We start from the raw sequence: 25,358 nt of genomic DNA, 5'->3' as shown, positions 1-25,358 counted from the left end.
TTAAAGCACAGTTTTGGATTTTCTTGAAGGACAAGCAGTGCCTGGAGGGGAGTTCCACTTGCCAAGTGAGTGCTCCTTACATTGGAACCTTGCAGCCACTAGCCACTGTCACCTCCCTAGTTGACAGACAAGATAACAGGCAGAGAGGAAAGGGGACCTGCCCAGCGTCTATCACCAAGTCAGTGACAATGCCATCGTGTGACAAGGCCCGATGGAAGTCAGGCTAATTTGGACTAGTATAGTGACTCTACAGAATACTTGGAGCTGGCTGTGGTGGCATGCGCCTTTAATCCCAGCACTCAGGAGGCAGAGGCAGGCAGATGTCTGTGAGTTTGCGGCCAGCCTGGTCTACAAAGTGAGTCCAGGACAGCCGGGGCTACATAGAAAAACCCTATCTCAAAAAACAAGACAAAGCAAGAATGCTTGAGAAAGCCACTGGCTTGTGTAGCTAAGCATGGTCCTGGAGTCATACCTCTAAGCCAAACAGCAAGTAAAAAGAGGACGATGAAATGGTACAAGGTGAAGCAGGATCTTTAGATGGGATGGCGACAAGTACTCTGAGCTCTGGAGAGGTGGGGAGCACTGAGGGCTGAGGACTCTGTGAAGGCTTCTTTGGGGGAGGAGGGGTACTCCTATTCATTTGAGGGTCTCTGATCTGGAGGCGTTAAGGGCCCTCAATACAAGGCTGTTGCTAAGGTCCCTGGGTCTGCCCAGTGGTTACAGGGAGGGTGCCTCCCTGTATCTAGCCTCCAGCTGGATGCAGCAGCTTTATCTTTCCGGATGGCAGGAGCTCAGTTGAAGCACTCGCTGCAGAGCAAGGGGTGGGTCCCACAGTTCACTTCTGGCAAATGGCTGGACTCCTATGGCTAGAGCGCTTTTGTGATGAAGGACCGTCAGTCTCTCCGGCTTCCTCCTATGCCTATTGGTCCTCTAGGTCCAGCCAAGAGAACACCCCCTAGGCCTAGTCTCTCAGTTCTCTGAAACCCTCTGCACAGTCAGTCATGTTTTCCATACTGAAGAGGCCACCACCATTTTCTGCATCCTTCCAGCAGTGCCACTGTGGACCTGGGGTCAGAGGTCACAGGAAACACGGCACAGACCTAAGACTTCTTGAGCTTTCAGAGAAACTCTCCAAATGCAGTTATCTTCCTATTGTCTCACATGGAAAGAAACTATGCCACATGGGAGAAGTCTCGTGCTGAGAACAGTGGGTGAGGGTGCAAGACTGCAGGCAGATGGGAGCCAAGAGTAAGAACACCAGCTAAGGAGAGTGGAAAGGGCACGGATGCTGAGTCTGAGGTCTAGCTGATATCACAGACTTGCTTATGGTATCTCTTAACTTCCTGACTACATTTCCCAGCCTTCCTTTCAGTTAGATGCCACTTTGTGACTGCTTTCTGGCCAGTGGTGACCATATTGAATGATGTGGATCAATTCTAGGATTGATTAATAGAAAAATCTCCCCCTTGTAGTTTGTATAGTTTCCCCATAGTTCTTAGAACCAGAGGGAGACAGAGCTACAAGAAGGATGACGCCTGGGTCTCTGGATGACTGTGCAGGGCACAGAATGGTGGTGCAGACAATAAACAAAGTCTTAAGGTGTGGAGTCACTTTGATTTTTGGGTTGTCATGCTTAGTAGCCCCAGTGCAATATAATCTCTAAGTCTCTGAGTAGCTTTGGATAAGTTTCAGAGCTCCCAGCTTTGGTTTTTCTCCTGTGGAAAGTGAGAATCAGTAGACCTTCCTAAGAATGACTGAGTCACAGCCAAGGCCTCATGGTGACTTCAGTGAGCCCTGGTCAGTTTTGCCTTTTGTGGTCCTTTGACACATACATAATATTAATAAATAAATTTTCATTGGTAAATAAAATAAGTAATAAACATAAATTAGGTTTTATGACAGCATGGGTATATAGACAGATAGTCCACGTCGACTTAATTATGATGTCTACTCCTGTTTATTTATTTTTATATTCTATGTTTTCTTCCTGATTTTATAAGAAATAAAATTAAAAGTATCCTGGACCATAGGCCTGGTGTTACTGTGCTGATCAGAGAAGCTGGTCGTCTTCTAGAATGCCCAGCTCAGAATGCATATAATATGTGCAACTAAAATGGGCATTTATAAATATAATAATAGGAGCTGTGAGGCATGAAACAGCACTGGATGGCTGTGAAGCCTCTTTTGCATTCTACATTCCCTCCAACCTTCACCCATGACTGGAGATGGGTGTGCCTGCATTTTACTGTGAGAAAGTGGAGGATGAAGGAAGTGATTGAGTTGTATGCAAAAAAAGGCCAAGGAGGTCTGACACTTGGTGCCTTATGCCCAGCACATTACTGGACACTCTCCTTACCTACGCACCTTAATTTCTCAGGCCTATGATGAACTAGGGACTCCTTTCTTAAACATTTGTTTTAATGACTGAAAAAGGAAACTGTTGCTGAAGACAAGTGGCCAAGACAAGAAGCAAAGCCACTTCTCCTGGTGCCCTAGATGCTTGCTTTGCCACCGCGCTTTTCCATCTATCAGGAGGCTGGGACACAAAATTTGTAGATGGCGGTCTTTAAGAGAGTGCCATACACACCAACACTTCCTGTGACAGAGTAAAGAGGAACCTGCTTAGGGCTGAAGTAAAACACCTCATGCCAGGTTATAGCGCGAGTCTCAGTCTCTACCCAAATGTACTCTTCGGAAGGTCCTATTATAACAACCACATTTGTCATCTCTGATTTAACTGATCCAAGACTCCAAGTAGGCAACTTGGCGGCCTGAGCCAATGTGTCAATTATGCCAGTGAGGCTGTGAGCAAAAGTTGCATGAAATGGAAGAGAAAGGGGGAAAATCAGTTACAGTCATATAGACAGTGGGGACCAATATGTGCTTTTTCACAGCCATAATATCAACACAAACTCCTAAACCTGGCCAACGCATGTCAATTCCTTGACAATCTGACTTAGTGCAACAGATGCAGCCAGCCAGTTCCCAGAAAATAAAAACAATCTTTTTAGTAGAGAGCCAGTCCTAAAGACTGGCTTCTTCGGTAGCTTTTTCTTCTAAGTAAACACTGCAGGGAACATGCTATGGCTCTTCATGACTCTTTTTAAGGAAGATGGGAGAGTTGAAGGGCTATTGTGATTCACCATCTCTAGGGTCTTTGGGACAGTATTCAGTCAGAAGAGACTGGTGGCTGTATGTGGACCGGCATCCACGATTTCTCTGGACCCAGTTCATCAGTATGATGTTGTGGCTAAGCAAATCAGTTATCCTTCATGAATCCACCTCAGCTTCTCATTTCTAGATGATGGTGAGAAGCCTACCTGCCAGAGTCTGTGGGGCTAAGGGATGCAAAGCCAGGACCTGACAGCCCGGTGGAGTCAGTAAGCCCTATAAATGCTATAGTTGTCATTAGCAGGTTATCAAATGCTGAGTCTGTATTCAGTCCCTGAGGATGGCTTCTTTGGACAGTCAGGTCCCTCAAAGGTATACACCAGAGAAGAGGTGGAGTGGGGGGGGGCGGTGGCACCCAAAGTCATATTGTTAGCCAACATTTAAAGGTCCTTAAATTGGATAGACAGCAGTAAGAGAAGCATCTTCTGGGAAAGAATGCAAGAAAATAAAAGTGGCTGGTCCCCAGTGCAGACTCCACAGAAAGTGGACACATGCTCTGGGTTACCTATGCCTGGCTTTGGTACCAAGGAGGCACAGGCTTCCTTGGGTCTGGCCACTCTCCATGATTAGAGATGTCAGAAAGGCTGACCCTTAACCAGCTTCCTAGGTTTCCAGTCTGGCTCAGCTACTTATTTGTGGTGTACTTTTGGACCCGTTAAGTCACCTTTCTCAGCCTGGTTCCCTCCTCTCTAAAATGAGGGAAATACCAGTTCTCACTTCTAAAGGGGTTGGTTAGAAGTAAGTGATCGTCAGAAACCAGCATCTTACAACAGGGTCAGGTTCACAGGAAGCAGTCAATACACAACAGGATGTGTTTGTACTGCTGTGGTCGGCAGACTGTAAGGCAGTAACCTTCCTTCCCTCATCCTGGATTTGCTGCTCGCGTATCCTTTAACATGTTAACAGTGATTTCTCGCATCAAACCCCTCACTAGAACAAAGCTCCATTATTGCTAATGTAGAAGTCTGATAGGCCATAGAAGCATAGGGCTAAGAGGCCTGTGGTCTACCTCTGAAGCCTCCAGAGAGGCTCAGAGGAAGGTCACATCCAGAGCAGAGGCATGGAAGATAAACAGGGGACCTATGCCCCAGCTCAGCACCATGATCCTAGTTTGTGGCCACTGACGAGTTGCTTTTCTCTCTCTGGTATTAATAGTCTCGGTTGTAAAACAAAGGGTTGTTTTTGTTTTTTTTTTTGGCCACAAATCTCAGTTCCATTCATGTCTAAAAAGGTCAAATAGCCGCAGTTACCTGGGCTGCTATAGATGAGGTCTTTGGTTCCTGTGGCAACGTGGCACCCAGCCTTAGTGTCCTCAAAGCCATGCTGCTGTGACCACTGCTGTGCACGCTTTCCTTGTCCTTCCCCCACCTTCTACTGTAGTATCTCAGCCAGCACTTAGCATGATTATGGCTTTTCCTCTTGTCTCTCCCCAGGTCAAAAATGTAAGCTCCAAGAGAAGAAATCTCCATTTTCTTCCCCTTGGAAACCCAAGTACAGCACCTGGCACAGAGTAGGTAATGAATGAATATTTGAAGACTCATTGAATGAATGGACAATGAATATCATATACACAAAACACATGGTTGCTAAATTCTCAGCCACTGTCCTAAAGGGGAGAGGAGATTCTCTCTACGTGGAAGCATCTTTATCCAACACCTAGCACCTGTCCTATTGCCGTGCAGCCTATATTTCCTCTAGGGCATGTGGCTTAGAGTGAGTGAGCTGCTAACAACCCTCACTTAGGTCTATTGTCTCGGTGAGGTTGGTCTCCTGTAGACATTTCTTGGTCTGTCTTGTGTCACCAGAGAGCAGCAACGGATTGCTCTGCCTTGAAGATGGAAAGTTCCTTTGCTGGGTGGGCTCTTGCATGGAGGTCACAAAGGCAGGGTGTTTCAGAGTAGTCAGTTGGCTAGTGGACTTGGGCCATGTTCTCAAGTCTGCCTTGATCAGCAACACTGTGTATAATTTTGTTTTTGTTTTTTTTTCTTTTTTTTAAAGATTTTTTTATTTATTGCATATGAGTGCTTTATCTGCAGAAGAGGGTATCAGATTACATTATAGGTGGTTGTGAGGCAGCATGTGGTTGCTGGGAATTGACCTCAGGACCTCTGGAAGAGCAGGTGGAGCTCTTAACCACTGAGCCATCTCTCGGGTTCTCCTCTCAGTCTGCGTGGCTCTGAACTGTCTCAGGTAGTAGAGCTGGACCATTTGTTGACCTCCCCCAAACTCTGACACCAAACACTCCCTGCTTTTTGTTTGTTTGTTTGTTTGTTTTACCAAGACAGGGTTTCTCTGTGTAGCTGTGGCTTTCCTGGAACTCACTCTGAAAACCAGGCTGGCCTCAAACTCAGAGATCCTCCTGTCTCTGCCTTCTAAGTGCTGGGATTAAAGGCATGCGCCACCATGCCTGGCCTGCTCCCAGCTCTAAAAAGTAAAACTTACGCTCCCTTGTCTTCCAGACTGTCTGCAATCTTGGCCACTGTCCTTTGACACAGTATTTCTGTGGGTGGTCCACTTTATCCACACTGAGCCAAAGCCTGCACTGGGGTCTGTAATCCCAGGGGAGGGGAGTGGCCTCTGCATCGCTCTGCTGTGCTTGGCTCATCTTCATGCTCAACTGGCCTGAGTTTCGATGCCCCCAAGAGACAGACCTCCGGCACATCTTGAAATGGGTTACTTTAATACCCCACACTACATGTGGAGGGCACGTTCCTCTGGACGGGGCTCCAGGCTGAGTGAAAAGGAGGAAGTGAGCTGAACACCGAGATTCATGTCTTTCTGCTTCCTGGCTGTAAACACAATGACCAGTTGCCACCTCACTCTGCCATAACTTCTTTGCCCCAAATAACCTTCATCCATGACCTTGTTTCCTCTGGGTGTTTTAGTAGGGCAACTAGTTAAGTAACTAATAGGATGTTGTAACTAAAGGATTTCTTTTACGCCCCTCACCCACTGAGACCCTTCCTGCACCTGTGTCCTCAGAGCCCGTACCACCATGTCTGCTCCTAGGAGATTTGATGCTATTCCCTGAGTAGCTAGATTTGGTCCACCCCTCCCATCTGCTGAGACCTTTAGACTCGTCTCCACCACCATCACTTCCAACTTCAGGTCATCTCTGGCCACAGGGAAATGACAGTGACCTCTTCCTGGATGCTTATAAGGACTTGGGCAATGGGCCAAGTATTTTCCATGTTGTCACATTTAATCATCCAAAAAAGCCAGTGAGGCAGGGCTACCATTTCCTACGGTTTTTACAGCGAGGCCATTAGGGGATTGCAAAGCGCCTCTGCTTGTCAGCATAGGTCATAAGTAGCGGTGAAAGTTCTGAGGCCTGCAAGCTGGACAGCTTCAGCAGATAGCACTTAGGGGGCCAGGATGGCAGTAAATCCATAGGAACTGGGTTCCCAAACAGGTAAGTCAGTCCAGGTGCTATCACTGGGATCTATCTGTAATCTCTGGTATGACCATTTTGCCTGAGGGGCGGATGACTAGCCTCCTCGCGTCCATCCTTTGATAAAAAGCAGGGACACACATTTTTTTGCTACCCACCTCATTCAGCAGCTCGGAAAACATTTTTAAAAATGAAGTAAATCCGGCTCTGCCTGATTTTGGCAAGCCTGTGCTGGATTCTCACAACCTCTTCTTTGCTCCTTTACCTCCCTGACGACATGGCCTTGGAATCAGTCTAGAGAACCAGAGGACTGAGGTTCCAGAGGCCCGCAGCGGCAAAGGTTCCAACTAGGTCAGACCTGTGGTAATCGCCCCTACTTACCTACTCTCTTGAGCAAGTGGGCTTGGGGTTGGGGAGGAGATGACCCCGGAGCAGGCTGGGAAAGAATCAGAGGGCCCTACTAGCAGGAGGGGCTTTGCTGAGGCCTGCGTGTTCCCCTCCCCATGCCCTGGTGCTTTAGGGAGAGCAGTTGAAATGGAGAACCCTAAGTTCCTTTCTGAACCATTCAGAAAACAGCGAGTCACCCTGCCGCATGGAAATGAGCGGCCTCTGTTTACTAAGAGCTTTTCCACTTGCTAGGCGCTGGGCGTAGTATTGGACTTGCATAATCTCTCAAAATGCCTAAAAAACACCTTTTAGCAAAGAGATACGAGCACAGGATCAAAAGATTTATAACACAACCCACCAGTTTATAGCCTACCCATCCCCGTCATGGTCCCCCCAAAGGTCAGCTTTTCTAACCCCCTTTTTAGTGTATGATCTCTTTAAGAACAGAATGGTGGTGCCATATTGTCCAGGCTAAGCACTGGGTGGAGCGCAGGGAGTCTTGTGGAAGAGTGAGTGTGTGTGCGGGGTGCGGTGGGGGAAATAGAGGACTCAGAGGGAACAGGAGCTCCACAAGAAGACCAACAGAGCCAACTAATCGGGGCCCAGAGGGGTTTGCAGAGACTGAAGCACCAACCAAGGACCATGCGTGGACTGGACCTAGGCCCCTTACACAGATGTAGCATAAGGGTAGCCTGCTCTTCATGTGGCTCCCCTAGTAAGGGGAGCGAGGGCTGTCTCTGACATGGACTCTGCTGCCTGCTTTTCGACCACTTCTCCCTGGTGGGGCTGCCTCACCAGGCCACAGGGGAAGAGGATGTGCTCAGTCCGGATGTTCCTTAATGTGCTGGGGTGAGTTGGTGGGGGGCTCCCCTTTTCTGAGGAATACGGGAGAGGGGGGATGGGGAGAAGAGGGAAGAAGAGTGGGAGTGGGAGGAGAGGGGGGAGGGAGCCGATGGTCAGGATGTAAAGTGAATAAATAAGCGAGAAAAGGGGGGAAAAGAGAACAGAATTGCTCTAATCTTCAAAAGCTGTAGGTAACAACCTTATGACCACAGCCCTTGCTTACAAACGATAAAGTGGCCACACAGAGTGGCCAAGGCCACCCAGCTGGCGAGGGAGCAGGGGCAGGAATCAGACTTACATCTGCCTCGCTTCATAAATTGTTGGTCACATGCCTGCCAGAGGTACAGGGCTTGTGGGTCACCTATTGTCTGAAATCAGTCAGGGTGGACATAACTAAATACGTTGAAGTGTATGCATTGCAAAGTGTTTGTTAGAAAAGTCAAGCCAGGGAAGGCAGGTGCAGGTCTTTCTGAGGGCACTCACTCACTGGCTTGGTGACTGGCACACTATTTCCTTCTCTTTGACTCCTCAGCTCTCATCCTGAGTCATGCATTAGGAATTACATGAGTTAGCAGATATTTTGTGAACGCCCCTGAATGGAGGCAGCACCCTCTAGAACCTTGCTGTTAGAGTAGTGACATAACTGATTAAAAAAAAAAAAAGATGGCAACAGTAAAAGGTTTCTGAACATGTATGATGACCATAAATGAATTCAAAATCAGATGTGTACTAAATATGAAGTGTTTGTGGCTACACTCCCCCATGTTGCTGTTATGCTGGTGTACAGGCAATCCAACTGGCCTACTCTTAGGGGCCTTTAGGGTCCTGACAACGCCCTATGTCATCACCTGTACCAGAACCCACCTGCCACCCCAGAGCTCTCTCTTCTGAGTCTCTCCCTCTGTCTGCCTGCCTGTCTGTCTGTCTCTCTGTTTCTCTCTGTCATGGGTGCTCTCCCCTTTTCTCCTTTTCCCACAATAAATCTTTGATACCAGATACGTTGCTTGGCATTTTTATACATTATAACAGTAGCATCTTATGATGTCACTGAAATCTTGGTTCTGAACACACAAGGTACATGCCTTGCATTGCATGTGCACATTTGTACCTCATACTGCACACTGTTTCAAACACCCAGACTTATTAGTGATTATTGTAAAATTACTCTATGTTATGAATTCCAGTGTCTTTGATTGTCCGTGCAAATTTTCTGCTCTCACAGAAACAAAACAGTTTAATTACAGAAAACAAATGCCTACCAGCATTGCTCAGCATAGAAGTGTAAAATTACTACATCTTTGAATCATGCTCCGTTAGGATGCGTGACTTTAAAACTTGCTATTTGAGTGGGTGACTTGGGTTTCATAAAAAAATTAACTGAATTTTCACTTGGGATTAAGACAGGATTCCCAAAAGTGTTTGAAGTGGCCCTGAACATCTGCCTGCCACTTAGCCTTGTGTATTTATGGTATCTGAAAAATGTTGATCATGTTGCATGACTTTCAAAACTAACCTTGTGGCCAAGGTTTCAATCGTTACAGTTATGAAAGAACCAGCACACTTGTCTCATTAGTATATGATTTGTTTTCATAAGATATATGAAATGTAAATAAATAAATATACTTATTAAAGAATTGTGGTAAGAGACATTTCTTCGTGATTTATTTGGCAACTTCCATTTGGATATCTATTTTATGTACACCTATATCGGGCATTATATTAAAGAACTTGTGGTGAAAGGGATTGTGGGTAGAAAAGTTTAAGAAGCCCAGGATAGAGTATTGTTATTGCTGTCAGTGCCGCTGTCTCTCACCCTAATGTTTTTTGACGTCTTCAGACATAGCTGTGTGGCCCCCGCATGGGGGAGGAGCCAGGCAGAGAAGATCGCTAGTTTCTTGCAAGTATTTAGAGGTGGAATTATAAGCTCCATTATATGACGAGGAAATAAATGAAAAAAGGTAAGTGACTTCCCCAAAGGTCAAGGTGGCTTGTGTGGGAAACAAGTGGATGCTCCCATTAACCCTGGGCCCTAGGCATCATTATAACTGTGATCTTGCCCTTGACTGTGGGCATCACATGCAGTTTCCATGGATCCCTGTCTGTGTGGCCTTAAGCAAGAGCCTTAAGCTCTTCCGCTCCAAGGGCAAGCTCACCACCAAATGCCTCACACATCAGTCTGAACGCAAAACACTATTTTGCTATTTCTACGTATAACCCCTGATTGTAATGTTTTTCCTTTTCTTTGCATGCAGCCCAGAATTCTGAATGGATGTTTAAAAAAAAAAAAGATTCCCTGAATCAACAGATATATAACATTATGGAAACTCTTAGGAACAAACCGTTTATTTTCTCCATTAGCAGAAGCTTAACGGGATAATACTTTCAATTATATTATTCAGTAACAACGCCGTTTAGGGCCTGAGTGATGGTCTGATTTGTAGTTAATAGGTCAGTGGCTCGCTCATTGGAAAATATCTGAGGCTGCCTGCGAGGAGCCAGGCATTGTCCCAGCCTTGATGATCTAACAATGACAGCATCAGCCGCTCCCTCGCTGGCTGCTCTGGGTCAGCCGCACCCCTTCCCCCCAAGCCTGCCTGGTTTACCCTCTGTGCCATTGGTCGGAGCAGCCTTTCTCCACCTCCTGGCTGAACTCTGCCAGAGGGAAGAAGTAAAGTGACATGAGAGGGTCGAAGGCCCAAGACATCAGCGTACAGATCCCTGCTCTCTGCTCCCACTGTGAGACCACATAGAATGACTGTCCTTCCGAGCCTCGGGCTTCCGACCTGCCAAATGGGACAAGTGTAACCCTCACCCTGAGTGTAGCCTGCGTGTCTCAACGTATCTAGCACAGTGCCTGGCCTCAGTAGGCATGGGTCGATATTGGCCCGTATTCCCACTCTCAAATGGGATGGCCACTCTCCTGAGTCCCAGGCTCATCGCTCATCGTCCTCTGGCCCCTTTAGGTAGAAACTTCCAGCCTTGTAGCCTAGTTCTTCTTTGCCGCCTGTAGATCCTGTTCATCCCTGTCTGTTAAGCGGCTTATATAAAACTCTCTTCACATTTTGTTTGTGTACAGCTTTTCTTTCTTGCTGGGTACCTAGCTCAGCTGCCTTGATACTCCGTGGTGTAGGTAGCGAGAGGACAGGACACTGCTAAAAGGCTCATGGCTAGAGCCACTATGAGCGTCCACGACAGGATTCCCCTAGAAGCCTTTAAAAGAGCCTGCAGGCTCCTCCTCCTTGGGGCTGCTGCCATTTTGTATGGGTGGTTGACCCCTGCACACAGTCCGTTTCTGCAGAATAAACAAACACTCTTTGTTTTTACATACTGTCGGAGTCCGGGCGTCTTCCTTCAGTGATTTTTGGACCCTTACGGTAGTGTTTATGAGTTTTCTGTAATGCATGCTGGTTTTGAAGCCTGATTGTGCCCATTTCCACTGACGGGAAGACTGAGGAATAGAGGTCAGTGGAAGCTACATGACTGAGTATCACAACTGTCCTAATAGTTCGTGAGACAGTGCTGAGGACTGTGGTCATCCACGGGGCCCAGTGCTACAGTAGGATTTAGCTCTAGCTGCTCAGCATAGTGAGTTGCTTGCTTATAGGGCCACACATTTGGGCTACCTTCACTTATCCGACTCTCTCGCTGCTCCCTACCGGTGTTCCCTCCATTCCCAAAGAACTGTTTTAGAATGTGCTGCCAAGAAGCCCAAATTTAGGTAGTCTTGATATCAGAACACAGAAGAGCTTGGGGCGTAGCCTTCTCTAATGAAGGGCAGGGTTTATTTCTTTGAACATCCTCCCTCCACGTGGGAGGACCCACGAGCCTCCAGGGCAGCCTCACCCTTGCGCATGGCACCAAGGGCTGCAAAGGGTGAATGTTTTTCTAGAGCCGGATCTGGTTTTGCATCCGGGGGCAGGCTGCAGATGTTCAGGTGACTCCGTGGGCATTAGGTAACTCCCTAGGGCCCTGTTTCCTCCCCTGGGAAATGGCAGCCACACCTACCGTGAAGAGCTGTGTGGATGTGCAAGTGTGAAAATGTGAGTGGAACACCTCACGCAGGGGTGTGGGGCGTCTAGTGCCTGTTGGGGACCAGCTTGTTCTGCGTTCTTGCTGCCAGCTGCATCTGGCACCTAGACACTGGAGGCTCCTAGAAGGGAGTCACACTTTCCAAGTCTTTGCACACCAGCATTTGTTACCACTCCTGGAGCAGCAGAAAATACTTAATGTCTGTTGGATGGGTAACAAAAATGAAAGAATCCCTAAGGAGAACCCACCCACGAGGGATGACGGAGTTTCCGGAGCATTCCTTCATTCTCTTGGTTTTTAGTCTTGGGTCCATTCAAAGGCTCTAAGCATGATTCTAGCACAATGGTGACCAAAGCCCACCATGTGTCCTTCTCTGGGGGTGGCTTAGCATCCAGGGGAGATCGGGGAGCCTACAAGGGCCTCCAGACTGATTTGGGACACTTCTGAAAGAGTTCCCACATCCAAGAGAGTCAGGTTTAATTATTAGGGTGGGGCCAGGCACTATGGGGTTTCTAGAAACTTCCCAGGTGAGTGTAATGTGTTGCCAGGTGGAGAACTACTGGGCTCACTAGAGGGTGAAGGGGGCAGGGAAGAAAGAGGAGTCTTAGTGGGGCATTTTCAGTTAGAGGGGACTTTTGGCATAATGTTGAGTTTTTTTTTTTTTTTTTCATAACTGGGGGAAAGGTGGTTCTGGCACCCAGAGTGCAGACACTAGGGCACCGCCCCTAAGCACCGGCTGCTGCTTAGGACAACTTCAGAACAAAGACCCATCCGAACCAGGCAGTCCTGGGCTTGGATGCCGTTATGAGATAGAGGCACATGGCCTAGGGACCCTTTAGAGAGCACCCTGTTGGTGTAAAGAAAGCTTCAGCAAAAGCCTCTGAAGGAAGAAGGAACATCCCTGACTCTCAAGTGGGAACCTTCAGCAAAAAGATGCCGGCTGAATACAGGGCCGAGGGTGGCCCCTGACTTGCCAGCCTAGGAGAGGGACCGCACTTCTGCTGAAGGTGGTCCTCTGGGACTGTCTTTGGGGGGGGGCAGGGAAGAGAGAAGGTAGCAATTACTGAGCTGCTTTCAGTTTGCTATCCTCTCTTCCTTGAGAATCTCACAGCAGGAGAGGAGGCGAGGGTGAGATCCGTCCACGGGGGGGGGGGCCGAGGGGGGGCAGTAGGCGGGGGGGGGGGTAGGAGGAATCACTTATATATCCTCGATACGGTCTTCTGGCTCAGCCTCCCTGCTTTTCCAGAGGCCTCTTTAGCCACCTCCCCTTGATCCTCTAGCCCTGGAAAAAAAGAAGGCTTCCTGAGAGAAATCGGGATCCACGGGGCAGTAAATACACATTGCATTCCAGAAGAAGAGGGAGGGAGGGCCAGCCGAGAGGCCAGCTCCCCAGCACGCATGCACCCTCGCCTTACCATGACCTATTCACTTTTCCATCCAGGCCCTGAGACTGAGAACCTGCCAACCCTTTCCTGCCCCACCCCCAGCCACCCTTCTTTTTCCCTCTCCAGCACCTTCTCCTTAAATCACTTGCAGACACAGCTTTGGACCGGACCTGGAGAAGCTATGCAAGACAGCTGGCTTGCTCGGCACCATGCAGGCTATTTCCAAAGAAACATCAGGGCAGTTTCAGCTCCGTGGGGGCAATTTAGGTGGAAAGTCAAGTCCTACAAGAATTCCAAAAAGGCTTAAGTCAACCGGCTGCTCCCCAAGAAAGGGGAGCCAACGGGGCTTCTGATAGGTTAGCCCCACCTCTCCGGGGCTTCTGATAGGCTAGTCTCACCTGCAGCTAGATGCCTCCCAGCCCAGAAGAAGCAGAGCCAGCTCAGTGGGTAGCCTGCTGAGGAACTCGCAACCCAGCGCCTAGAAGGCAGGTGGGGAAACTGAGACCACAGAAGGGTGAGCTACTAGCTCAAAGTGAGCATCAGGATGGCTGAGTTAGGTGACTTCAGCTCTCCCAGTGCATGAACTTCTCTCAGGCTTTCCGGCTAAGAGTACAGTAGGAAGTTCCAAGCCAGCACATCGAAACAGAGAAGGGCTGGGGCCTAAGCTACGACCCACTTCAAAGATGCATTTTGGGGGTGGTGAGGGGGATACAGCGAGTATTTGTGTGTCCTCAGCTTCTGATTTTGCTTTCAGAAATAAAAACACCCATCGTGTCCCCAGACTCCCCAAAATATTATAAACCCGCTAACAAAATCTCGCTCAGTAGGAAAGCTGTCAATACCCATGTATAGAACTCGTTTTATCTCACAGGAGGAGTCATCCTGAGAGAGGAGCAGTAATACCTTTACTTAAGTCATTATTCTATTAAAAATAATAATTTGCCCAATATGTCCTGAGACTTATACTACAGATATCCAGAATGACGTAAATAATCAGCAATAAAGGACCTCTGGCTGAAACCCTAGCATTAGGGATGTTTCTCCCTTCGCTATTAAGCAAAGCCTCCAAATGTCACACAAACGTATGGCTATACAAACGTCATGACCGATGGACGGAGCAGGGTGTCTGCAAAAAGACAGACCATCATCAGCCTCCATGTGTCTGCCGATGTCAAAAATTGTGCAGAGATTCCTCCAAAGCAATGCCCTAGCACTGTGTGCACCTGTCTGCATGTGGGGCAGTAACTCCAGATGTGGCCTGGGTTTTGTCTGCCTAACTTTCAGGCAGGCCCTCAGCATGCATGGGAAATGAAGAGAACACACTCCGCTCTTGCCTGCCTCCTCTTCTCGTCCCCTTTCCTCCACTCCCCCTCCCGGCTCTGTCTTCCCTTGTGAAAAGGCTTGGCTTGTAAATGACCATGATTAACTCCAGCATTGCCTTTGGGGGCTACTAACAGCACGTGGTACAGGGTCGTCTCATCTGTTGCCAGGACAAATCACCAGCGTGCCAAATCTCCAACCGCCTATATTCCGAATAAGGGTCAGTGTGGGTCCATCGGCACTGAGAAATTCCACAAGTATGCCTTGAGCACCCTCCCTGCAAACAGGGTGGCTGCTGCAGCCTGGGAGCTTCACTGTGCTGCCTGGGACTTAAGACTCTGCTTCTAGCCTTTGAAAAGGTCAAGGGTCACCAGCTGCCTCAGGGATGACTAACAGAGCAGAAAAGCTAGGTGCCATTGGGATTCTATGGCTGCAGTGTAGACCCAGGACAGGGGAAGATAGCAGGAGGGGACAGGGCCTGAGAGAGAGAAGGGACATAGTGGTGACCAGTTTCTTTGGTTCTCAAGGACATAAGTGGCAGGACAGACTGTTTCCAGCTCTACCACTTGGGCTAGGAGGAAGTAAACGCATTCTCTGTTCTCCAAAGTTGCTTCAGGCACCTATTTCTCCTTCAGAGTAAAGGTACTGGGGGACAGGTGGACAGGACTCCCATAGGATCCCAGGAATAAGAGCTTCCCACACCTGCAAATGTAACCAAACCGTGTAAGCTCGCCAGCTAGAGAGCCTCAGACCAGAGGTCTCTTTCCTTGCCACCCATGGGGCCAGTGACCAACCACCCAAGTCCTCTGTTTTGCTGGGTGATTAAACCAGTCCCACTAGTTGGGAAGCAATTTATAAAACCGAAACCACGTGATTTGAAAAGATGGGCTTTCAGCTAGGGAGATGGCTCGGTTGGCAGAGTGTGTGCTAGGCAAGTGCAAGGACCTGAGTTTGGATCTCCAGAACCCACGTGAAAAGTCAACGGTGGTAGAACATTCCTATAACCCAGCAGTGGGTGTGACAGAGCATTGGCTAGCCGGCTTAGGCAAACTGAGGAGCTCTAGGATACACTGAGAATTTCTTGTCTTCCCTCGTCCTGAAAGAAAGGGGGTGATCAAGAAAAGACTCCTGATTTTGACCTCAGGTCTCCATAGTGTGTACACCTGCACACACACACACACACACACACACACACACACACACACACACACACACATTCTGCAGCCTGCATCAGCCTAGAACTCATTATGGAGCCCAGGCTAACCCAAATAATATTCAATAGCACATTTCTTTTAGATTTTTTTCCTTCCCTAGTCCCATTCCCATCCATCGCTTTAAATGACTGTCTGTTTTGTTTTGTTTTGTTTTGTTTTTGTTTGTTTGTTTTTTCTGAGGCAGTGTTTCTCTGTGTCGCCCTGGCTATCCTGGAACTTGCTCTGTACATCAGGATGGGCTCAAACTCACAAAATTCTGCCTTCTGAGTCTGGGATTAAAGGCGTGTGCCACCACGGCCACTAGGCTGAATGACTGGCTTTAAGCAGAAATTCTCTTGCTAAAAACCGAACAAGAAAACAAATCGCAAAGTTCTAGCCCAGGTTCCATGGGCGAACATTTAAGGCTGTGCACAGTCCGTTCCCGTGGGACAGATGTTACAGCTGTGTTCCTTAACTTGGTCCCTTGAGTCTTACCACCCGATGGCGAGACAGTCCTGGGTCACTCTCAGACTTGGAGATGATAGGTAGTTATGTGAAGGAAAAGAAAAGTGCCTAAAGTGTCATAGAGGGTAAAGGGTGATTTACTAGGCATAAAAAAGCAAACATCATTGTGTCACCTACACAGAAGGCTACTTTGAAGCCAGCCTGAGCCCGGAAACACTTCACACTAGCAGTGAGACCCTGGCCAATTCAGAGGCTAGGGAGAGTCTACATTTCTGCTCTGGTTAAACTGGATGGACTTGAAGGAGGTCAGCTGACACTTGAAGGGAGTCAGCTGACTGATCACCACAGAAACAAGAGCAAAGTCGGTCACAAACAAACGCCTGCTGGGCAGTCCCAGGATTGGCTGGCCAAAGAAGGTTTGCCGCCCACGTGGAGCCCATCTGCCAGGCAACGTTTCAGAGCCAAAATTTGAACAGACAGCCATTCCTGACCGGGGTGCTCCAGTAATCCTCTGAAGAAACTCCAAACCCGGATGGAAAGAAGCAACTCCTTTGCTAGTGCAATAGGCCTGGCGTTTCGTGTGGCACCTGCCACAGAGCAAGCGTGTTCTCGTTTCCTGTAGGAATACACAGAAATAAGCCAGGCACCCGGAATCCCAACCAGTTCCGAATAGCTGGGCGGCATGGAATGTGCAACAAGCTTGTGAGCACTGAGGGTTTAACCCTGGCCTTTTCTGCAATGCCTAACAGACTTGGGGTGTTGGGTACAGAGTCAGCCAGTCCTCCCCACAGCAAGATCCAGCTGGGCCCCTTCCTAGCTATACTTAAAAAAAAAATACTGTTCTCAGTCTCAGTTTTCTCAATTGTTCCATGTAGATTCTCCAGGCCTCTTTCAGGAGGAGAGAAACAGAAATGACCTCACACGGGTGGAGTGTACAAGTTAGAGCAGCAATGCTGTGTGTGTGTGTGTGTGTGTGAGTGATGTGCACTGAGGGCTGGGGTGAACCGGGGCCATTAGCGTTACTATTGTGATGCTCAGCATCCTTGGTACTTGCAGTACCACACTGACTGTAAACCTAAACTGTAACGCTATGCACCAAAGTATATGTGAAAGACAAATAGGTAACACATTAAAACAAAACAAAACAAAAATGCTTGGTAGCTTTTCATTTTGCTAGGGTGGCTCCTCTACATGTCATTGGGAGGGAAACCGGGTGCTGTTCTTAGAGCTAAGGATGGCCTGGACTAAATGTCTGGAAGCTTCTGTTGCTAAGGGTAGCTGTGGTCCCAACTCCCAATGCAAGGACCATGGCTTAATTCTAGAAGAGCAGGACGTACCAGAGGACAAAGCAAAGTAAATGAAGGTTATACCCACTGGAGCAATACAGGCAGCCCAGGACTCTGATGCGCAGAGACCCCCTTCCTACACAACAAGTAGTCCAGTGCACCAAACACTGCCCAGGCTCCCTGTGTGAGCAATTCTGAGAGCAGCTATATGTCCCTTCTTTTCTTTTCCTCTGCCACAGCAGCCAGAATGCCACTACTGGCTTCAAATGTCACAATCATAAAACCTAGGCAGCCTGGACACCCCCAGTAGCAGCTTGAAATCAAGCTATCAAGCTATCTGGAAAGATGTGGTCCCTTGGGCACTGACTTCCCAAGAAGAAGACCCTGGTTTGTTAAGCCCTTGGAATAGTGTGGCTCCTCTGTTCCCGTACCACATGTTTTAGGCATCGGCTAGTCTAGGGGTCTGCTTGCAACTCAAGAAACAAGAGGGTTTGATTCAGCTTTCAATTCCAGGTCAAAGTCCGTGAGAGTGGGGATGTCAAGGTAGGAGGAACTGTAGACAGCTGGCCTCACCACATTCAGTCAAGAACAGAGAGAAGAAACCAAGGTGTGCATACTAACTGCTCAGCTCGCTTTATCTTGCTATTATACAGTTCAGGGCTCAGCTCAGATGCTGGGTGGGTTTTCCCACCCAGTTAACCATCACGGTGGAGGACCCCAGGCTAATACAATGTAGATAACCCCTCCTTGAGACTCTTTTCCCAGGTGGATCCATAGTGTGCTAAGTTAAGGAAGATAATCATCATTGGGTTTCATGCACCATCCTTGAAGAATGGTCTGGTAGTCATTATTACACACACACACACACACACACACACACACACACACACGGCAAATATTAGGTTGCAATCCTCACAAGTGATGTTTCTTACTGCTCAGGCTGGTCTGGTAAGATTATTAGTCCTCAGGGAAACCTGGTGGCACTCAGAGGAAGGATAGCAGGCTACCAAGAAGAGACCTGATACCCTATGAGCATATACAGGGGGAGGTAATCCCCTTCAGTCACAGTCATAAGGGAGGGGAGTAAGGGGAAAATGGGAGGGAGGGAAGAATGGGAGGATACAAGGGATAGGATAACCATTGAGATGTAATATGAATAAATTAATAAAAAAAGAAACAGCAAAAAATGATTATTAGTCCTCTAGTTTTTTGTTGTTGTTGTTGTTGTTGTTGTTGTTGTTGTTTTGACAGGTGATAAAACCACAAGAGTATCCTTTGCTAGGAAAGAAAAGATGCTATTGTTGACTCCAGTCTTGTTGCTCATGAACAAAGTCTGTCACACGAGAGGGAGGAAGGGCCGGTCTCCATATCCTATTGCTAAGGGTGTGACACCGAATCTTAACAGTCTTTATAGAGTGACAGGAAAGAACTTTGGCTCTGTCGTCACTCAGATCTGGCTTCAAACTATAGCTCTGCCATTCCTGGTGTAATTCATCAGGTTCATGCCCTGTAGCCTCAGTTTTTCCCTATGCAAAGTGGGTCTTAAGTTACATTAAATAAAATATAACACACGCCATGGCTGGTTCAGTGGCTGGCATCTGGCAAGCTCAATCCCCCTTTTTAACACTTGTAGAATTTATTTTGTCTTGGGTTGTTTGTGGACAGGGTGGCCTCAGCTGGACTCACGATCCTCTTGCCTTGGCCTCGTGTCTGCTGGGATTACTTCCTTTCTGTACCACTGCCTACGGGTCTATACTCTGTCCCATTTACCCATTGCCTAATTTAAAGTTAGCTTTCAAGTGCAGTCTGTATAAGCTTGATGTTGGAAGCAGCAGAAAGACCCCGCAGGAACAGTGCTAATTCCCTCTGTTTGCCACTCAGGAGGGTAGACTCGGTGTTTTTGAGGAAAGAACGAATAACACCCAGCCAAAAGCAGGAAGCTAGGTGTTCAGATGAGGCAGCATACTGGGGCCAGGCAGGCAGGCAGGCAGGCGTTGCCAAAAGTCTCTGAATTTAGGACAAAGCTCTTCTGGGGCAAAGCTACCTTGACTGCCTCCTGTTAGAAAACTGTCCAGTTAGTCCTTGAAGCCTTTGGCAAAGGCCTGCCACCAGGGGCAGCAGCGAACCCTTGTGCCAAGCTGGTGGAGTAACCCATGGTGTGGAAGTCTCTCTCTCTCTCTTTCTGGAAACAGAGACTTTTGCTTACTCATAACAGCCATCCGGGCACTTCATGGACACTCATTCTCAACCCCTAGAGTGGGCCAGCCCTGAGCTGGGGCTGGGAACAGGAACGCACAGACAAACAGGAAACTCTCCCTACCCCCATTCCTTCAACTCCCCCCCCCCCCCCAATTTCCATCCCGCCAGGGAGACAGATACATGAACAGATCAAAATCCATAACGTGACAATTCTGTTCAGGGCACACTGGCCTCTCAGGGGGAGGAGCAAGAATCAGTACAGAAGGAAAAGTTGGCATTGCTGAGTTTAGCGGACCAGGGCAGGGGTCCTACGTGCAGAAAGGGAGAGGGGTGGTGCACTTGGGGTTCAGGGGTTAATCTGGTGCAACTGAAATGGGGCATGCACAACCAGAGGTAAAGCAATTAGAGAAAACTATGCCTGCTAGGAAGAAATTGGCTCCAAGACAGCCAATGTACCAGGGTCAGGAATTTGGACTTGACCCCGTGGGTCAGAAGTTACTTTCGTTTGCAGAAGGACTGCAGAGTTCAGTTGAAGAACTAGGTTTATGCTGAGAGCTGAGGCATATGCTTTTTCCCCTCCAGCTCTCTGCACCATATCTTACCACGCTATACTTTACCCCGCCATACTTTCACACTACTTGCAAAGCCCACAGGAGCATTTGGGTTTTGACTTCTGTGTAACCAGTGACCAGAGAAGATTTAAGAATATTAGTGAAAGACAATGGGTTTGAGTTTGGGGTTTTCAAATCACACCTCAGGGGAGCAAAGGAAGGGAGAGATTGGTGACAGATGACACATTGATAATCCTTCCAGCAGGACTTGCTCTTTTCTTCTTATTTAAATGCAAGAAGAAAGAAGAAGAAGAAGAAGAAGAAGAAGAAGAAGAAGAAGAAGAAGAAGAAGAAGACAATACTGAAAGTTTCTATTCATTTTTGCACAGTTAGAACCAGCGTTATGTTACTCCCCTGTTTCAACACACATGGCACACACACAGAACCCTCTTGTATTCAATTCCACGTATCAGTTTAATAACTGTTTATTGAGCAATCATCTAGTCAAGATTATGTTCGCTGGTGGCTGGGGGAGGGGAGAGAACCAGAGGAGAATGACCTAGACTTCTAGCTTGCAGGCGTGACTCTCCATATAGATAGTCCCTGGTCACCAGTGGCTAGGGGCTAGGTAGGCTATGTGCTCAAGGCTAGGAGGGCTGAGCAGGACCCCTGAGCTTCTGTTATTAAGAATGAGTCTAAGCCACACACAGGACCTATGTGGCATTGGGCTAAACTGAGCAATAAGACTTCCATCATTTTAAGTGTTTGCACACCTAGTACATCTCTTCTTTATCTAGACATCTCAAAGTAGATGCCCCAAGTCCTTCCTATAGATTACATACCTGGTCTGTACTCCAACTGTGAAAGACCAGGAACCTGAGAAGGTGACAATAAAGGTCACCAACAGGGCCCATTCCATAAGAAGAATCCATAGCATCCCATGTCTGGCTTACCCTGATCCCATGAGTACTGCGTGGCAGTGTTTTCTCCATTTGGGAGACACAAGAGCCTTGCTCCAGTTTTGGAGATAGCAGAGCCGTCACAGAATGTACACAGCCCGGTAAGGAAAGGTGTGAGATAAAGCAGAGCCAGAGCTGGTGCTGTAGCCAGCACATACACCTCCTGGGGGTAGTCCTAACATATCAGAAGAGAATCTGGATTTGTCCATCCAGAAAACTGCCTGATCACTGGGAGGTGGCTCATCCTTTCATGCAGTGGGTGTGGCTTCAGGTCACAGAAGAAAGATATCAGGATGTCCCTTAAGCTTCAGCGACTCTTAGGCAGCTTCACAGTACATGAGGTCAGGGATATGTCAGCCACCACCACAGGGCCAGCTAGTATCTCCAGGGCACTGCTTAGGAGCCAGGTACTGAGCTGTGCTTTCAAGGTAAAAGTCTTTCAATTCTCACAGCCACTTGGGAGCGGTGATAAGGCTTCTGCAAGTTCAGTGTGGCAGGAACAATAAGGATGTGGTTGGTCATTTTTTTTTCCCCAGCTTCCCCAGCACCAAGAACATTACTCTGTAAAAAGAGGTAGAACTAGGGCTGGAGAGGTAGCTCAGAGGTTAAGAGCACCATCTGCTCTTCCAAAGGTCCTGAGTTCAATTCCCAGCAACCACATGGTGGCTCATAACCATCTATCATGAGATCTGGTGTCCTCTTCTGGTGTGCAGGGGTACATGCAGGCAGGACATTGTATAAATAATAAATAAATAAATCTTTAAAAAAAAAAGAGGTAGAACTAGAACCAAGATAAGGCAAATGGCAAAGTAGGGACCTAGGAGGCACAACTTAGCCTTTCTAGTGCTAATTCTGTGCTTCTTGGGGCCGAGAGTGGGTGTGTCCTTAACCGTTTCACACAGGATGCCTTATTGACTCTGCTGTCGTCCTGGTCCTGGGTAGTCACTGGGCAGAGTGAAGGTTGAATCTTGCTCCTCTACACTTCAGCAGTGTGACCCTCCCTTCCCTAATCCTGCATTTCCTCACTTGTAAAGTGGGCCAAATGACAATATCACAGGTTGGCAAATACATAGCGATCTCTCCTCTAAGTATTCCTGTACTTAAGCAGCCAAAAGGAATAAAAACATTGACAGGCAAGAGGCATAGTGGGGCGTGTCTATAATCCCAGCACTAGGCAGGCAGAGGCAGGAGGATCAAGGGTTTAAGTCTAGCCTGAGCTACGCTGTGAGTTCAATGCCAGCCTGGGCTACCTCATTTCAAAATAAAACAAATACAAGTGAAAAGGCATGTACACAAGTGAAAATGCTTGTTCACAAATATTTATAGCCTTCTCAAATCTCCTGCACGAAAAACTAACACAAGTGCTCACCTGCCCACGAATGGATAAGGAAACGTGGTATATCTACCCAGTGTGGTACTGTTTGGTAATACAAAAGGATGAACCACTGATGCAACTGCATGGTGGATGCCTCTCAAGCTCTTTAAGCCACAAGAAAGGTTGCAGATTATATGACTGCAAGGGCAGAGGTCAGAAGTCCAGGGTGGTGGCTCAGAGTTGGGGTGAAGGGCTGGAGGTGAGATGGAGAACAACTGCTAGTGGGTGCGTGAGGTCCCTTTTTGGGGAGATGGGGTGGAGGAGTGGGGGAGGTAATGGGACTGTCCTAAAGTTACATACTGATGATGGCTACATAAATTATGTAAATATACAGAAGAGTAGTATTATATATTTTAAGCAGGTGAATTTAATATGTTATCCTCAACATTTAGGAGACTGCATGTTCTATAAACCTAGCAGAAGGACTGTGGATTCAAAGGCCAGCCTGGGTTACACAGTGAGACTCTATTTCAGAAAAAGAAACGAAGGAAGGGATGGTGTGAAGGAAAGAGGAAGGAAGGAAGAAAAAGAAGAAAGAAAGGCCATACTTATGGCTCCAAGCTGCACAATGCCTGACACAGGAGTTTTTAATCCATGACACTTTATGGGTTTTGTGCCAATACATACCCATTACTCAATTACCTCACAGCTTACTGAATGTTCCTTCAGTTTTGGGAGACTCTGAGGGACTAACCTGGAAATCCCCTGTGACTCTGGACCTCTGAGGGATGCGCTCATGCTAGTTTCTTAGCAAGAACCCCTGAATGCATCATGCCTGAGGTGGAGAAAACTCTTCAGGTCTTGGGTCCTCAAGGGCTGCACTCAGGTCCTGGCTCCATCATTTGGGTTAACCACTTAGTAAGACCACAGGTGCTGTCAGAGACCAGCTCCGTTGGGGATGGGTCCCTGGGTACACGGTTTTTGAAGTGTCAGTGGACAAAAGATAAGGCAGTGACAACTCACAAGAAAGTTTTATATCTGAGTGTCACTGCCTTATCTTCCATCCACCGTCACTTCAAAAACCCCATATCCAGGGACCTATCCCCGACTGAGCTGGCCCGTGACAAGGTGCAAAGGGTAGGGGAGGCAGTGAGTGCCTGGATCCTTGTAACTCCCAGGAACAGTTGGTGTTGGACTGCCTGCACGGCTTCTGAAGCCCTGGGACAAACATCTTCCCATTCGGTGTTCCCTGCTTGTCAAATGCAGAAGACAGAATCCTAATTTCTCTTAGGGATGTAAGGCATTTAGAACTGCACTCATGGTGTCGGTAGGGTTAGCTATGTGGCCTGGAGCAGTGGCTGTGTGGTTCAGCACCACCGAGTGTGGACTCCCTGAGAGGAGGGACATGGATGTGTCACTCTTGCAGGTGCTCAGCAAGTTCCAGGGCAGAGGACCGGAAGTGGGGAGGAAAGGGACTGAGATGAGCTGGCTGATTAAGAAAGTAAAAGGGCCTGAAGTGACTTCGCCAGAGAACAAAGCACACTGCCGGAGGACTGAGGGATCCTGGCTAATTTTCACATTGTTCTAGGCCTCAGTTTCCCCAAGCTGGGCCCTCCATAGTTTCCTTTCTTCCTCCCCCACAGCCCGGCCCCCCAACCCCTGTCTCCTTTCCAGAGACAGGGCCTTATTAAGTCACTATTTTGTCCTGGCTGGCTTGGAACTCCCTTTTCAACCAAGGCTGGCCTTGAACATGCATACAGTCTCCTGTGTCTGTCTCCCAGTACCGGACTGCAGGCATGTGCCACTGCACTAGGCTTGGCTTCTGAAGTTTCTCTTAGCTAGAACGTTCCTGGGTCCTACTAATAAACTCGTTTCCTTAAATGACCTTTCGATTGACTGTAGAGTATGCACATGAGACCCAGTGCTCCCCTTCCTAAAAGTGCCAAGGCCAGACGCTGTCCAACTGCACACTGATCTTGGGGCATCCACCGGTCCCCCTTGAGGTGATAGAGTCCATTCTACTTAGCAGCAGCACCCTGCCTGCCCAGAATCAATTTTGTAATACAAACTTCCCCCAGAAGACAGTAGATGGCAGTTCCAGGAGAAGCAGAGGTCTCAGCTGAAGAGATTTAGAGCAGAACCCATTGCTGTCTGGAACTCACCCCCTTCTCTGAAATGTCTTGGCCAGAGGATAGCTTCCTTTCCCAGCATTCAGTGCTCCGTCTCTCTTTCCCCAGTATCTGCTCTAACATCACCACCACAAGGATTAATATTAAAAAAAAAAAAGTCAAGGCGCACCCCATCCCAATAAGTGGTGCCAGTGTGTGCTGTTTTTCCCAACAGGCCACCATCCTCTGCCATCTGTAACTTGACCATCACATCATGCTCTGGCCAGGCAGTGGGAAGATATCTTGAATCTGTTTCTAGGAAGGCAGAGGTGAAACTTAAATGAAAATAATTTCAACATGTCATCCTCCACAGGGCACGGAGATCCCTCAGGGACTCTGGGTAGGCCCAGGGGCTCGGGGGGGGGGGTGCCTGAGATGGCTTTGCCGTTGGAGCAATTCAGCCTTGTCTTGTATTTTAAGAACAGCGGGAATGTAATATCAGCTGAAAGGAGTTTTCTGTGTGCTATTTAACTAAATGGCTCTGCAGCTGGAGAGAGCCATGGGCAGACGTGTTATGATTCAAAGGGTCCCAATTACAATGATCCTCTTTTATTGTATAAAAACAGCAACACAGCTATTCTCCACCCCCACCCCCCCCCACTCCCCACCCCATGCTTGCTCCCTCCACCCCCTGCTCCTCATTGGCCAGCAAGGCTGTGGCGTTTATCCTGGAGGCCCCAGTTCCTCTTCAGGTCC

General features: G+C 48.1%; 1 protein-coding gene across 2 annotated transcripts in view; it reads right to left on the bottom strand.

Moving 5' to 3' along the window:
• Positions 1 to 25,358, bottom strand: part of ZHX2 (zinc fingers and homeoboxes 2) — a 148,242-nt gene that overhangs the window by 115,214 nt on the left and 7,670 nt on the right. The gene's annotated exons all lie outside the window — the stretch shown is intronic.

Source organism: Acomys minous (genome assembly GCF_964271855.1).
Source record: "Acomys minous genome assembly, chromosome: 12".
NCBI lineage: Eukaryota > Metazoa > Chordata > Mammalia > Rodentia > Muridae > Acomys > Acomys minous.
This window is presented reverse-complemented; position numbering and strand designations above follow the sequence as displayed.